Source organism: Balaenoptera physalus, assembly GCF_965194825.1.
Source record: "Balaenoptera physalus genome assembly, chromosome: 21".
In the NCBI taxonomy this organism is placed as follows: domain Eukaryota; kingdom Metazoa; phylum Chordata; class Mammalia; order Artiodactyla; family Balaenopteridae; genus Balaenoptera; species Balaenoptera physalus.
In genome coordinates, this window is record NC_138902.1 from 17,240,044 (window position 1) to 17,257,214 (window position 17,171).

The 17,171-nt window shown below is 39.8% G+C and overlaps 1 protein-coding gene and 1 long non-coding RNA gene across 6 annotated transcripts in view; one reads left to right on the forward strand and one right to left on the reverse strand.

The window, feature by feature from the left end:
• UNC5D (unc-5 netrin receptor D) overlaps positions 1 to 17,171 on the reverse strand; it is a 590,870-nt gene that overhangs the window by 446,654 nt on the left and 127,045 nt on the right. The window lies entirely within an intron of this gene.
• LOC309651331 lies at positions 9,021 to 11,855 on the forward strand. The gene is made up of 2 exons (XR_014258006.1): positions 9,021 to 10,478; positions 10,532 to 11,855. It is a non-coding gene; the product is annotated as an uncharacterized lncRNA (long non-coding RNA).

The window sequence follows — 17,171 nt, forward strand, 5'->3', positions numbered from 1 at the left end:
ACAGAGAAGGTCACAATATCATCTCTGTGTTGCTCTTAAAAAAGGTACAGAGAAGGAACTTCAAGATGGTGGAAGAGTAAGACGTGGAGATCACCTTCCTCCCCACAAATACATCAGAAATACATCTACATGGGGAACAACTGCTACAGAACACCTACTGAACGCTGGCAGAAGACCTCAGACCTCCCAAAAGGCAAGGAACTCCCCACGTACCTGGGTAGGGCAAAAGAAAAAAGAAATAACAGAGACAAAAGAATAGGGACAGGACCTGCACCAGTGGGAGGGAGCTGTGAAGGAGGAAAGGTTTCCACACACTAGAAAGCCCCTTCATGGGCGGAGACTGCGGGTGGCGGAGGGGGGAGCTTCAGAGCCACGGAGGAGAGCGCAGCCACAGGGGTGCGGAGGGCAAAGCGGAGAGACTCCCGCACAGAGGCTCGGTGCCGAGTAGCACTCACCAGCCCGAGAGGCTTGTCTGCTCACCCGCCAGGGCGGGCGGGGTTGGGAGCTGAGGCTCGGGCTTCGGTCGGATCGCAGGGAGAGGATGGGGGTTGGCGGCGTGAACACAGCCTGAAGGGGTTAGCGCACCACAGCTAGCCGGGAGGGAGTCCGGGAAAAAGTCTGGACCTGCCGAAGAAGCAAGAGACTTTTTCTTCCCTCTTTGTTTCCTGGTGCGCGAGGAGAGGGGATTCAGAGCGCCGCCTAAACGAGCTCCAGAGACGGGCGCGAGCCGCGGCTATCAGCGCGGACCCCAGAGACGGGCATGAAACGCTAAGGCTGCTGCTGCCGCCACCAAGAAGCCTGTGTGCGAGCACAGCTCATTCTCCACAGCGCCCCTCCCGGGAGCCTGTGCAGCCCGCCACTGCCAGGGTCCCGCGATCCAGGGACAGCTTCCCCGGGAGAACGCACAGCGCGCCTCAGGCTGCTGCAACGTCACGCCGGCCTCTGCCGCCGCAGGCTTGCCCCACATCCATCCCCCTCCCTCCCCCCGGCCTGAGTGAGCCAGAGCCCCCGAAGCAGCTGCTCCTTTAACCCCGTCCTGTGTGAGCGAAGAACAGACGCCCTCAGGCGACCTACACGCAGAGGCAGGTCCAAATCCAAAGCTGAACTCCGGGAGCTGTGCGAACAAAGAAGAGAAAGGGAAATCTCTCCCAGCAGCCTCAGAAGCAGCGGATTAAATCTTCACAGTCAACTTGATGTACCTGCATCTGTGGAATACCTGAATAGAAAAGGAATCATCCCACATTGAGGAGGGGGACTTTGGGATCAGGATATATGTATGTTTTTCCCTTTTTCTCTTTTTGTGAGTGTGTATGTGTACGCTTCTGTGTGTGATTTTGTCTGTATAGCTCTGCTTTTATCATTTGTCCTAGGGTTCTGTCTGTCCATTTCTTTCTTTATTTTTTTAGTATACTTTTTAGCGCTTGTTATCATTGGTGGATTTGTTTTTTGGTTTCGGTGCTCTCTTCTTCCTTTCTTTTTTATTTTTTAATTATTTAAAAATTTTTTTTAGTCGTTATTTTTTATTTTAATAACTTTCTTTTATTTTATTTTATCTTCTTTCTTCCTTTCTTCCTTTCTTTCTTTCTCTCCCTCTCTCTCTCCCTCCCTCCCTCTCTCCCTCTCTCTCTTTCTTTCTTTCCTCCCTTTTATTCTGAGCCGTATGGATGACAGGCTCTTGGTGCTCCAGCGAGGTGTCAGGGCCGTGCCTCTGAGGTGGGAGAGCCAAGTTCAGGACACTGGTCAACAAGAGACCTCCCAGCACCACGTAATATCAAACAGTGAAAATCTCCCAGAGATCTCCATCTCAACGCCAATTCCCAGCTCCACTCAATGACCAGCAAGCTACAGTGCAGGACACCCCATGCCAAACAACTAGCAAGACAGGAACACAACCCCACCCATTAGCAGAGAAGCTGCCTAAAATCATAATAAGTTCACAGACACCCCAAAACACACCACCGGACACAGTCCTGCCCACCAGAAATACAAGATCCAGCCTCACCCACCAGAACAAAGGCATCAGTCCCCTCCACCAGTAAGCCTACACAACCCACTGAACCAACCTTAGCCACTGGGGGCAGACACCAAAAACAACGGGAACTACGAACCTGTAGCCTGCGAAAAAGAGACCCCAAACACAGTAAGTTAAGCAAACTGAGAAGACAGAGAAACAGCAGATGAAGGAGCAAGGTAAAAACGCACCAAACCTAACAAATGAAGAGGAAATAGGCAGTCTACCTGAAAAAGAATTCAGAATAATGATAGTAAAGATGATCCAAAATCTTGGAAACAGAGTGGAGAAAATACAAGAAACGTTTAACAAGGACCTAGAAGAACTAAAGAGCACACAACCAGTGATGAACAACACAATAAATGAAATTAAAAATTCTGTAGAAGGGATCAACAGCAGAATAACTGAGGTAGAAGAACGGATACGTGACCTGGAAGATAAAATAGTGGAAATAACTACTGCAGAGCAGAATAAAGAAAAAAGAATGAAAAGAATTGAGGACAGTATCAGAGACCACTGGGACAACATTAAATGCACCAATATTCGAATTATAGGGGTCCCAGAAGAAGAAGAGAAAAAGAAAGGGACTGAGAAAATATTTGAAGAGATTATAGTTGAAAACTTCCCTAATATGGGAAACGAAATAGTTAATCAAGTCCTGGAAGCACAGAGAGTCCCATACAGGATAAATCCAAGGAGAAACATGCCAAGACACATATTAGTCAAACTATCAAAAATTAAATACAAAGAAAACATATTAAAAGCAGCAATGGAAAAACAACAAATAACATACAAGGGAATCCCCATAAGGTTAACAGCAGATCTTTCAGCAGAAACTCTGCAAGCCAGAAGGGAGTGGCAGGACATATTTAAAGTGATGAAAGGGAAAAACCTACAACCAAGATTACTCTACCCAGCAAGAATCTCATACAGATTTGACGGAGAAATTAAAACCTTTACAGACAAGCAAAAGCTAAGAGAATTCAGCACCACCAAACCAGCTCTACAACAAATGCTAAAGGAACTTCTCTAGGCAGGAAACACAAGAGAAAGAAAAGACCTACAATAACAAACCCAAACCAATTAAGAAAATGGTAATAGGAACATACATATTGATAATTACCTTAAATGTAAATGGATTAAAGGCTCAAACCAAAAGATATACACTGCCTGAATGGATACAAAAACAAGATCCGTATATATGCTGTCTACAAGAGACCCACTTAAGACCTAGGGACACGTACAGACGGAAAGTGAGGGGATGGAAAAAGATATTCCATGCAAATGGAAATCAAAAGAAAGCTGGAGTAGCAATTCTCATATCAGAAAAAATAGACTTTAAAACAAAGACTATTACAAGAGACAAAGAAGGACACTACATAATGATCAAGGGATCAATCCAAGAAGAAGATATAACAATTGTAAATATTTATGCACCCAAATAGGAGCACCTCAATAGGTAAGGCAATACTAACAGCCATAAAAGGGGAAATCGACAGCAACACAGTCATAGAAGGGGAGCTCAACACCCCACTTTCACCAATGGAGAGATCATCCAAAATGAAAATAAATAAGGAAACACAAGCTTTAAATGATGCATTAAAAAAGAAGGACTTAATTGATATTTATAGGACATTCCATCCAAAAACAATAGAATACACTTTCTTCTCAAGTGCTCATGGAACATTCTCCAGGATAGATCATATCTTGGGTCACAAGTCAAGCCTTGGTAAATTTAAGAAAATTGAAATCGTAGCAAGTATCTTTTCCAACCACAACGCTATGAGACTAGATATCAATTACAGGAAAAAATCTGTAAAAAATACAAACACATGGAGGCTAAACAATACACTACCTAATAACCAAGAGATCACTGAAGAAATCAAAGAGGAAGCTAAAAAAAATACCTAGAAACAAATGACAATGAAAACACGATGACCCAAAGCCTATGCAATGCAGCAAAAGCAGTTGTACGAGGGAAGTTTATAGCAACACAATCCTACTTCAAGAAACAAGACACATCTCAAGTAAACAACCTAACCTTACACCTAAAGCAATTAGAGAAAGAAGAACCAAAAAACCCCGAAGTTAGCAGAAGGAAAGAAATCATAAAGATCAGATCAGAAATAAATGAAAAAAAAATGAAGAAAACAATAGCAAAATCAATAAAACTAAAAGCTGGTTCTTTGAGAAGATAAACAAAATTGATAAACCATTAGCCACTCATCAAGAAAAAAAGGGAGAAGACTCAAATCAATAGAATTAGAAATGAAAAAGGAGAAGTAACAACTGGCATCGCAGAAATACAAAGGATCATGAGAGATTGCTACAAGCAACTATATGCCAATAAAATGGACAACCTGGAAGAAATGGACAAATTCTTAGACATGCACAACCTTCCGAGACTAAACCAGGAAGAAATAGAAAATATGAACAGACCAATCACAAGCACTGAAATTGAAACTGGGATTAAAAATCTTCCAACAAAAGCCCAGGACCAGATGGCTTCACAGGCGAATTCTATCAAACATTTAGAGAAGAGCCACCACCTATCCTTCTCAAACTCTTCCAAAATTTAGCAGAGGGAGGAACACTCCCAAACTCATTCTATGAGGCCACCATCACCCTGATACCAAAACTAGAGAAAGATGCCACAAAAAAAGAAAACTACAGGTCAATATCACTAATGAACATAGATGCAAAAATCCTCAACAAAATACTAGCAAACAGAAACCAACAGCACATTAAAAGGATCATACACCATGATCAAGTGGGGTTTATCTGAGGAATACAGGGATTCTCCAATATACGCAAATCAATCAATGTGATACACCATATTAACAAATTGAAGGAGAAAAACCATATTATCATCTCAAGAGATGCAGAGAAAGCTTCTGACAAAATTCAATACCCATTTATGATAAAAACCTTCCAGAAAGTAGGCATAGAGGGAACTTACCTCAACATAATAAAGGCCATATATGACAAACCCAAAACCAACATCGTCCTCAATGGTGAAAAACTGAAACCATTTCCACTAAGATCAGGAACAAGACAAGGTTGCCCACTCTCACCACTATTATTCAATATAGTTTTGGAAGTTTTAGCCACAGCAATCCGAGAAGAAAAAGAAATAAAAGGAATCCAAATTGGAAAAGAAGAAGTAATGCTGTCACTGTTTGCAGATGACATTATACTATACACAGAGAATCCTAAAGATGCTACCAGAAAACTCCTAGAGCTAATCAATGAATTTGGTAAAGTAGCAGGATTCAAAATTAATGCACAGAAATCTCTTGCATTCCTATACACTAATGATGAAAAATCTGAAAGTGAAATTAAGAAAACACTCCCATTTACCATTGCAACAAAAAGAATTAAATATCTAGGAATAAACCTACCTAAGGAGACACAATTATAACTTTCTGCATACAGGTCTTGTGTCTCCTTAGGTAGGTAGAAAGTTATAAGACACTGATGAAAGAAATTAAAGATGATACAAATAGATGGAGAGATATACCATGTTCTTGGATTGGAAGAATCAACATTGTGAAAATGACCTACTACCCAAAGCAATCTACAGATTCAATGCAATCCCTATCAAACTACCAGTGGCATTTTTCACAGAACTAGAACAAAAAATTTCACAATTTGTATGGAAACACAAAAGACCCCGAATAGTCAAAGCAATCTTGAGAAAGAAAAACGGAGCTGGAGGAATCAGGCTCCATGACTTCAGACTATACTACACAGCTACAGTAATCAAGACAGTATGGTACTGGCACAAAAACAGAAATATAGATCAATGGAACAGGATAGAAAGCCCAGAGATAAACCCACACATATATGGTCACCTTATCTTTAATAAAGGAGGCAAGAATATACAGTAGAGAAAAGACAGCCTCTTCAATAAGTGATGCTGGGAAAACTGGACAGCTACATGGAAAAGAATGAAATTAGAACACTCCCTAACACCATACACAAAAATAAACTCAAAATGGATTAAAGACCTAAATGTAAGGACAAACACTATCAAACTCTTAGAGGAAAACATAGGCAGAACACTCTATGACATAAATCACAGCAAGATCCTTTTTGACCCACCTCTTAGAGAAATGGAAATAAAAACAAAAATAAACAAATGGGACCTAATGAAACTTAAAAACTTTTGCACAGCAAAGGAAACCATAAACAAGACGAAAAGACAACCCTCAGAATGGGAGAAAATATTTGCAAATGAAGCAACTGACAAAGGATTAATCTCCAAAATTTACAAGCAGCTCATGCAGCTCAATATCGAAAAAACAAACAACCCAATCCAAAAAATGTGCAGGAGACCTAAACAAACATTTCTCCAAAGAAGATATACAGATTGCCAACAAACACATGAAAGAATGCTCAACATCATTAATCATTAGAGAAATGCAATCAAAACTACAATGAGATGTCATCTCACACCGGTCAGAATGGCCATTATCAAAAAATCTACAAACAATAAATTCTGGAGAGGGTGTGGAGAAAAGGGAATCCTGTTGCACTGTTGGTGGGAATGTAAATTGATACAGCCATTATGGAGAACAGTATGGAGGTTCCTTAAAAAACTAAAAATAGAACTACCATATGACCCAGCAATCCCACTAGTGGGCATATACCCTGAGAAAACCATAATTCAAAAAGAGTCATGCACCACAATGTTCATTGCAGCTCTATTTACAATAGCCAGGACATGGAAGCAACCTAAGTGTCCATCAAAAGATGAATGGATAAAGAAGATGTGGCACATATATACAGTGGAATATTACTCAGCCATAAAAAGAAATGAAATTGAGTTATTTGTAGTGAGGTGGATGGACCTAGAGTCTGTCATACAGAGTGAAGTAAGTCAGAAAGAGAAAAACAAATACCGAATGCTAACACATATATATGGAATCTTCAAAAAAAAATGGTCATGAAGAACCTAGGGGCAAGACGGGAATACAGACGGAGACCTACTAGAGAATGGACTTGAGGATACGGGGAGGGGGAAGGGTAAGCTGGGACAAAGTGAGAGAGTGGCACGGACATATATACACTACCAAATGTAAAACAGATAGCTAGTGGGAAGCATCCACATAGCACAGGGAGATCAGCTCAGTGCTTTGTGACCACCTCGAGAGGTGAGATAGGGAGGGTGGAAGGGAGGGAGACGCAAGAGGGTAGAGATATGGGAATATATGTATATTTATAACTGATTCACTTTGTTATAAAGCAGAAACTAACACACCATTGTAAAGCAATTATACTCCAATAAAGATGTTAAAAAAAAAAATAGGTACAATCTGGAAATTCCCTGGTGGTTCAGTGGTTAGGACTCGGCTCTTCCACTGCAGGGGGCCCAGGTTTAGTCCCTGGTTGGGGAACTAAGATCCTTCAAGCCGAGAGGCACAGCAGAAAAAAAAAGAAAAGTACAATCTGAATATGACCATGAAGAAATACCACAAAAGCCCAAATTGACATCTAAACTACAAAATTACTGGCCAATATGCTAGTTTTGAGGTCACTAAATATAAAAACAGATTGAGAAACTATTCCAAATTAAGGAGACCAAGAGATATAATAATTAGATGTAACACCTGATCTGAGATTGGACTCTGGACCACAGAAAGGTCATTCGTCAAATTTTTGCGAAAGGTTAGGATTAAACCTTTTGAAACACATTCATTACCATTCATTTAAGTATCGTCTACAGCTGCTCTTGCCCAGTGGCAGAGATGAGTAGTAGCTGCAGAGACCTTATAGCCAACAAAGCCAAAAATACTTATTCTTTGGCCCCTTATTGAAAAAATATGCTAAACTCTGGAATAGAAAATAATATTGGATCTATAAAATAAACAAGGACCTACTGCATAGCACAGAGAATCATATTCAACATCTTGTAATAATCTATAATGGAAAAGTATCTGAAAAAGACTAGATATTTATACATATATGTATAACCAAATCACTTTGCTGTACACCTGAAACTAGCACAACATTGTAAATTAACTATATTTCAATAAAAACATGTTTAAAGTAAATAAATAAATACATGAAGAAAATAATATTGGATCAAGGCTAATTTCATGATTTTGATAATTGCACTGTTTTTCTTAAAAATGTTAGTTTGAGGAATCTGAGAGAAGGATTTATAAGAAACCTGTTTTTGCCACTGTGTTGTGAGTCTGAAAATGTTTCAAAATGAAAAATTCAAAAATAAATGTATACCTTAGAGCTTAGTTATTTCCACTGTCAGAGTGGTCCAGTCATTTATAAGATGGATTCTTCCCTGGCTTCATCCATTGAAGTTTGGCCCTTCATTGCCTCTGGTGGCTACTCTCAGAGAGGACTAAATATGGAAATGCAAAATCCATGCACTTAGCCCGAAAATGCTCTTTTCCAGAAGGCACTTTATGGTTGCCATTTATTCTGTGTCAGTTTCTGGGCTAAGTGCTTAACACCTATTTTCTTGTAAAGAAGTGTATTTGCAAAAAGGAAAATCCATTTACTTGGAGATTTCTAATTCCATTAAAAAAAAAACGTTTTAGTAGATAGTAAAGTAAGCAAACAAGGACTACAGAGGACCAACCTCAGATAGCGACTCAGCGCTCAACTGCAACTTGTAAAAGGGTTATTTTTAGCGAAATCCCTCCATGCCCAGCATCCCAAACATATTAATGGAGGTTTTCTGTCTCTACTTTATTATGAATACTGCTTGAATAAAGGGACTGCTATCACGGCTGGTGATAAAGGTTAATACCATAATCCAGGGGTCCCCAACCCCCCGGTCCGTGGCTTGTTAGGAACCGGGCCACACAGCGGGAGGGGAGCAGCGGGCAAGTGAGCGAAGCTTCATCTGCTGCTCCCCATCACTCACATTACCGCCTGAACCACCCCCTCCCCCACCCCACCCCTCCCCCACCCCACCCCTCCCCATTCCACCCCTCCCCCACCCCACCCCTCCCCCACCCCCCTGCCATCCACGTCCATCTGTCCATGAAAAACTGTCTTCTACAAAACCAGTCCCTGATGCCAAAAAGGTTGGGGACTGCTGCCATAATCCATCAAATGTTAGATATCATTGATTGCAAGATGCACCCGTATTTTATTTTCCCCTAAAAGAAAACGTTTTGCCCATTTTAATTGGAAAATGTCATCAATTATAAACACTTCAAATTCAAATTCAGAGAGATTAAAATGTATGCCTTTGAATGAAATACAATATATAACATGTACTCAGTATATGGTCAGCAACACTTTTTTTTTTTTTTGCTTCTGTTTTAATTGAAGTATAGTTAATTTACAATGTTGTGCTAGTTTCAAGTGTACAGCAAAGTGATTCAGTTATACATATATATTCTTTTTCGGATTTTTTCCATTATAGGTTATTACAAGATATTGAGTATAGTTCCCTGTGCTATATAGTAGGCCCCTGATGTTTACCTATTTTATATATAGTAGTGTGCATATGTTAATCCCAAACTCCTAATTTATCCCCTGTCCCGACCTGCTATCCCCTTTGGTAACCATAAATTTGTGTAGTGTCTCTGAGTCTCCTTCTGTTTTGGAAATAAGTTCACTTGTATCATGTTTTTAGATTCCACATATAAGTGACATCATACAATATCTGTCCTTCTCTGTCTGACTTACTTCACTTCATATGATAATCTCATATATTTTTGGAAGTACCTTTTACTAATTTGGATTGTTCTATGTAGAATGATATCCCAGGTCTGACTTAACCAAGAAAAATAATGACTAAAATAGATGGCCAGTTAAAACTGTTACTAAGACTCATATTAATGGGAATGCTGGTCAAGATTGGAAAATTTCAGCTCTGTCAAAGGAAAGAAGCTTGCACAAGTGATTCTGAGAACCCAAATGACCTCCAGCACAGGTGCTGTAAGGCCGCAAGCTACTGACCTTCTCCCACGTCTCTGCATTTCTATCCGTGCTCTGCTCCTAGTATCAATGACAGTCAATATCTCACCTGAAAGAAATCAGCCCATTACGCTGATTTCTTAACATTCAGAGTTGGCATCTTGAAGACATTGGAATAAGTGGCTAATTCCTTGTGACTTCTGTCCTGAATGTTTGTTGTTCCTTAGAGGTTACACAGTCTGATAACATAAGGTCCAATTGCCCTATTTATTGCCTTAATTGCTTACTGTCTACGTTAAAATCAAGGGTGGCCATGAGATTTCATATTTTCAAGTCTAGCTACTTTGGACCACAAAGGAGATAGAAGCAGTGAGAGGTGAGAACATGTGCATAAGAAAAGGAAGTGAGAAAAAGATACAAATGAACTTATTTACAAAACAGAAATTGACCCACAGACACAGAAAAGAAACTTATGGTTACCAAAGGGGAAGGGGGTAGGGATAAATGGGGAGATTGGGATTGAAATATACTCACTAGTATATATAAAACAGATAACCCACAAGGACCTACTGTAGAGCACAGGGAACTATATTCAATATCTTGTAATAACCTATCGTGGAAAAGAATCTGACAAAGAATATATATACACACACACGTAACCAAATCACTCTGCTGTACACCCTGAAACTAACACAAACCTGTAAATCAACTAAACTTTAATAAAACAATTAAAAACAATAAAAAAAGAAAAGGAAGTGAGCGAGACTCAAGCAGAGCCCAGACCAGAACCCAGGTCTTCTAACTCCTGGTCCAATACTCTTTCCATTTCATCATGTAGAGGACTGAAGCTTGTTTAATATTTGCAACTACCCTGAAACTCCTCCACTGTCCACATACCATTATCACAATCCTGGCAAACATGTTAGTTTTCAGATATTTGGGCATCCATTAAATTTATTTTCTTTTTGAAAAAAAAGAGTCCAAATGTGCTTTTGATGTTCGAGAGTATATATATTTTAAAATATTTTTAAAGTAACTTGTATAAAAATAAAGCTGTCTGAAGCAACAGCAATTCGGCAACAGTATCCCAATCACAAGTCTCCCATCTGGGGAGACCAACCAGAACACAGTCGGAGTTTTAAACTACTGTCAGTACCTATAGTTGGAGCTTTTTAAAAACTCTACTGTCAATTTTATATCAGTGCTTGGAATATATATTCATATGAATATAGCCACAGTTTATACCTACCACCATGCCCACAAAGTCTTCCTTACCCCTGAAATATGTACTCAGAGAGCAGGAATTAATAGATTGAATTCAGAAATGCACATACTTGACTTCTAACAGACCTGCAGTTAAGATTCAGATACGTGGAACAGAGAGGACAATTTCCTTTCTGAGTAACGACCGGTAACCTATCGACAGTGCACTAAACAAGACAGATTACAGAATCCTCCAACACAGCATTCCAGAGAAAACGCCAAGAAGCACATCAAGCCAATCAGCAGTTCAGCAAAGCCCAAGATCAGAGACCACATCTTCCCTAACTCTGATTTAATTAAGTTCACAAAAGCTGCTTGAAAGGAAGATGCATTCGACAAAATTTAGGGTACAGAGATCCTCTAATTAAAGCACTTCCTACAGAAGAGAAAGCTTCTGGTGTGAATTACAGGAATTCAACATGTTACTCCTCTTTGGAAGGGATATATACATTTACAGGTCAGAGGAAACAGGAAACAACGCTGATGTAGGGACCTGACGAGATACGCTTAGCCACTGACCTGGGCTTGAAAAACGGGCAGCAGATAGAACCTTCAAGGACAGGGCAAGAATCTGGGAATGGTGCAGGGACATGGAAACAAACAAAGAAAAAAACCACTAGAACAGATCGGATTTCCAGTGCAGTATTATTTGAGTTTGCATACGAACCAGAATAATTTCAACTAATTCAGAAAAAAAAAAAAAGGAAAGTGATCAGAGAGTCAGCTAATGTACAGAAACTCTCCATTAACCCTCACTTCCAAGCTTTTATGATATAATGATAATTGGTATTCATAATTTTAGAACCCATACTACTCTCTGAATCATCACAGAAGATCATCAGAAGCACATCCACTTAATGAATGTAATGTAGGGCATGCTTTGAATAAGCTACTGAACTCAATGCTGAGGGACCAGAAAATATAAGGGTCATAATGTAGGAATTAAAAGAAAGGAGAGACCTAGTGATATTGTACTGTATTTTTTTAAACCTGATGATCCACGTATGGTATAAATGGTAAATTCATTAATCAGGATATTCAATTCATCAGAACAACTCATATCAAAGAATAGAGTTTACAGATGACTGCCACCTGACCTACAAGGACTTCAATAATGTTGTGAATGTCCACAAATAAAGATACATGCAATGGGATGTGTATTCTAAAGGAGTAACAAAGGATTCTCCTCATTCCATGAGTTGGCAAAAATATGGAAGTTGGTAGCTATGTAAAGAATTTCTGTTTTGAGAGCACTGATAGCCCAAGTGCATGAAGAAACAAACAAACAAACCCCCCCAAAAGGGTCCCAGACGTGTTCAGACCGTGTAAAAGCAAGGATGTAAAAACCAAAGAAAAATATGTGCATTCAAAAAGTATTACAGTTTCTGCTTAAAGAGACTTACAATCCCTAAGTCCATTTTGCAACTGTATCTTACATATTCATAAGAAATCATGATTTAATATAGGTTAGTTTTTGACTGATTCCTATAAAAATCCAGTTTCCACTTAACCCAATAAAGGCTTAAGGTATTACCAGCGCTACAGAAATACCAAAAGATAGATGTACTGCCAGCTCCTAAAATTTTATTCTATAAAAAGGAAAGCAAGAATGACTGTCACTGGACATAATTGTGTGTATCACAAACTTAAGAATGTTTCATAAGAAAATGATAGTCGAAATGGAATGATTCAGGGTTAAAACACTTCTTGAAGAAGAGATGGATATTGAATTCTGACTTAAATACATGACATAGCAGGTATAGAACAGAAAAAAAAAAATGTTCTAAAATACCTGGATGGTAAGCAAAGATCTGGGTCCAGAGAAAAATTTCCCAGTGCTTAAATCTGACATAAATATGAAAAGGTGTTGTTACAAATTACAGTAACATCCCATTCATCTGGAAGTCAGTCATATGAAAATTTCAATCATGTAGATTAAAACATGGATGGATGGATGGATGGAAGGAAGGAAGGAAAGAAGGGAGGGAGGGAGGGAAGAATAAAAGACAGAGAGGGAGAGGGAGGGAAGGAGAGAGGGAAAAGGAAAGGAAAAGAAAGGAAGGGGGGGAGAGAGAGAGAGAAGAAAGAGAAGCAGAGGGGAGAGAGGAGGGGAGGGAAAAAACAGCTAGCTAGCTAGCTTCTGGTCTGCAAAAATCATGTCAGGATAATGAGCTAAATTGCTTTCCTCAAAGATCCACAGCCTATCTGCCATCAGATGTACTTATTCGCACAACTGATCTTTATGTGGGGCTCAGGATGCACCAGGCACTGTTCTAGGCATCGGCAATAACTCTCAAAAAACTCAGTCTCTATCCCCCCAAGCTCCCAGACTAAGAGAAGATATAGATCAGCAAGTGAGCAAAGCGAATGTAGTAACATGGAATGATATCTATTGTGGGGAAAAAAGGGGGCAGAAAAAGAGCACACAGAAGTGGAATTAACCCAGCTTTGGTGGATCAGGTAAGGGCTTTGGAAGAACTGTCCTTAACTCTGGGACTCAGGAAATTGTAGAGGGGACAGAGAGAAAAAGGGAAGGGGAGAGGGATGCGAGCAGAACATCGTCATGGGGAAAGGCTTGCCGTTAAGGATAAGCAGAGCATACTAGAGGGTCAAAAGGAGCCCCTGTAGTTGGAACGTCAGGTGAGAAGGGGAACTCGGCCACAATGAGGCCCGAGGAAAGCAGGGGACAATCACTCAGAGGCTTGTAAGTTATGTGACTTTGCTGTTGCAGCAACAGAGCCATTACAGAAATCCAAGCAGAGAGATCACCTCGTGAGACTTTCACATCAAGATGCTCACCTCGGCTGCAACGAGAAGGAAAGAATAGAAGGGAGGCAAGACCGGTATCGGGGAAATCGATTGGGAGACTTTGGATGAACTAGGTAAGATATAAAGGTAGCCAAAATATAGGTAGGGCAGAGTAAAAGGGAAAGGGACAAAAGGTGGGTTAGGATCATAGGAGGTTAAAGAAAGAATAATTGTCTATCACCATTCATTTCCATAGCTAATACAGCCAGCACTGACCATGTTCTTAAGAGCTGCATGGTGCTGGGGAAACAGACACAAATAAGATACAAAGCATACCCATACATTGGTTAAATAACAAGATTTTTTTTAAAATAAATTTATTTATTTTATTATTTATTTTTATTTTGGGCTGCGTTGGGTCTTCGTTGCTGTGCGTGGGCTTTCTCTGGTTACGGCGAGCGGGGGCTACTCTTCGTTGAGGTGGGCAGGCTTCTCATTGTGGTGGCTTTTCTTGTTGGGAGCACGGGCTCTAGGCATGTGGGCTTCAGTAGTTGTGGCATGTGGGCTCACTAGTTGTGGCTCGCGGGCTCTAGAGCGCAGGCCCAGTAGTTGTGGCGCACGGGCTTAGTTACTCCGCAGCATGTGGGGTCTTCCTGGGCCAGGGCTCGAACCCGTGTCCCATGCACTGGCAGGCAGATTCTTAACCACTGCGCCACCAGGGAAGCCCCAACAAGATTGTTAAGGAATTGGAAACAAGCCTCCTGGTCCTGTTGATGGGGGCACTGCATTACAAGGTTCCCAGGGGCTAAGTCAATCTGCTTACCATATCAAGATGGAAGACGAAGAAAGCTGTTTTTAAGAGGCTTTTTATCAGGAAAGAAGAATCAGAGCTTTGGGACTGAGGGTCAGGCTGCAGGCTGCTGGGATGAAGAAGAAGAACAGAGGCTGACTCAATGTTCAGAGTCCCCATCTGGGCAGGTATCTCCTAACAAGATAAAGAAAGTTAAATTGCTTTGACTTGGCCCAGAAGCTCGGGTTAAGGAGGAAGGAAGGCGCACTTTGGGGTTTGAGCTGAATGATCTCATTCAATAAGTTTCCAACAGAGTCCTCAGGATCTTGTCCAGGTTTTTCAAAAATAAGGAATTGACCTCAAATTCTTTGACGCACCTCCTCTCTAGAGCTTGGGTCCATGTTCCCTCCCCTTGAATCTGAGTAGACTCCGTGACCTCATTGGCTAACAGAATTTAGCAGAAGTGACTCAATGCCTGTTTCCAGTCCAGCCCTAAAGAGACAGGCAGCTCTCAGTTCTGTCTCTTGGAAACCAGCTGCCGTAGAAGAAGAGTGACTATCCTGATACCACCGTACTGTGGGAATCACGAGCCACACAGAAAGGCCCTAGACAACATGCTGTGTGGGGAGAGAAGCCGCAGAGAATTGAGATGCCACACATTTGAGTGAGGAAACCGTCGTAGCAATGGATCTTTCAGCCCCAGCTCTGGCTCCAAACCAAATGACACAGGCCAGCTCTCCCTAACATCCTCACCCAGAAAATCATGAGCTACATAAAACGATTTAGCTTCGAGGTAGTTCGTTATGCAGTAAAGGATAATTGGGAGGAAATTATAAGTGAACTAAGAAAACAAAACCACCATTTTAGGATCCTAAGTAAAAAACTGCCTCTATGGTCTCAAGAGAACCTCTCCTTCACCTTGGTGAAAGCATACTGGCAGGATAAAAAGTGACCAGGCCAGTGATGGGAGTTACTATATAGACTAGGCAAAATAAAGTAAATTTTGCATAACAGAAAGGAAATCCTCTGTTACCTTGAAAACACATGCATATGAAATAGCTCAAGTTGCACTGGAGTTCACTACATCCCTCTGTTAACATCTTGTAAGATGTTAATTTTAAGTGCTTATTAACAAAGATGTCATAAACTCATAAAAATTCCCACAATGAACTTTTCCAGTGACAAGCTGTCACTCATGTATTTGAGTATTGTTCCTGCTTTGCCCAGTATATCAGGAGAAAAAATAAGAGGAGAAAAAAAAAGAATAAATGTATCGACACCGAAAGACATGACCCACTTATTTTATTCTATTTGCAGTATAAAACACGATTCAGACTTTAAAAAAGGAAAGAAAAAATAATAGTGCTCTGTGATTCCAATAAATTTTCCTGTATTCAACACAACTTTGAAAATAATTACCAAATATACCCGGAACAAACTATGCAGAGTCACATTAATATTTTATTTATATGGTATTTAAAATAAATATTTCATTTATTTTCTGGCTAATATATTTACATTATCCAAACTCCAAACTTTGTAAATAGAATAGAGAGAAAAGTCACCCTCCCAACCCTACCTTCAGCCACTCAGTACTTCTCCCTGGAGATGACAAGTATATTCAGTTTCCTGTAACATTTCTAGAAATATTTTATTCAATGAAAGTACATATGTTTTTATATAACTGTACTTAAATACATGCCATATATATCTGTACATATATGTACACTTTATTTAAAAATTTTATGCACGTGAGTAGGGATGTGCAGATGTGTGTGATTTTTCCCCTATTCTACACAATCATTTTGCACTGTCCTGCATCTTCCTATTCCCAATATATATTCTGGAGGTTTTTCAGTGTTAATACATATAGAGGTATCATGTTCATTTTTAGAGTAACGTCTAGTATACTGCTCTATATTTAATCAGCACCCTATGGATGAACATTAGGAGACCTGTAGTCTTTGCTCCTTACCAGCAATGCTGTGTTGACTAACCATCATTTGCTAGCACACGACATATAACATTTCCAGGATGTAAAAGTTCTGGGTAAGAGGGTGTATGTATTTATAATTTAGATAATTCCTCTCAATTTTGCCTACATAGAGACTGTATAAAGTTACAATACCAAAGGCAATGGTTGATTTTATCCACAGATATGACAACAGTATTATATATGTTGTCTATGTACTATACCATATACAGTACTATACTATTAATAGTATTAATAGTATTATTAATACTATTTAGATTTTTGCTAATTTGATAGGTGAAAAATTGGGTTTTGGTGTGTTTTATAATTCTTTTATGTACTGTCTATGTTTAAGAGCCATTTTGTGCTTCCTATTCTGTGAATCATTGGCTCATATTTTTTGCCTACTTTTCTAATGAGTTATTGGTCCTTTTCCTATTGATTTCTAGGAATTCTTTATTTTAAAGAAATGATCACTTTGGCTCTGGTAG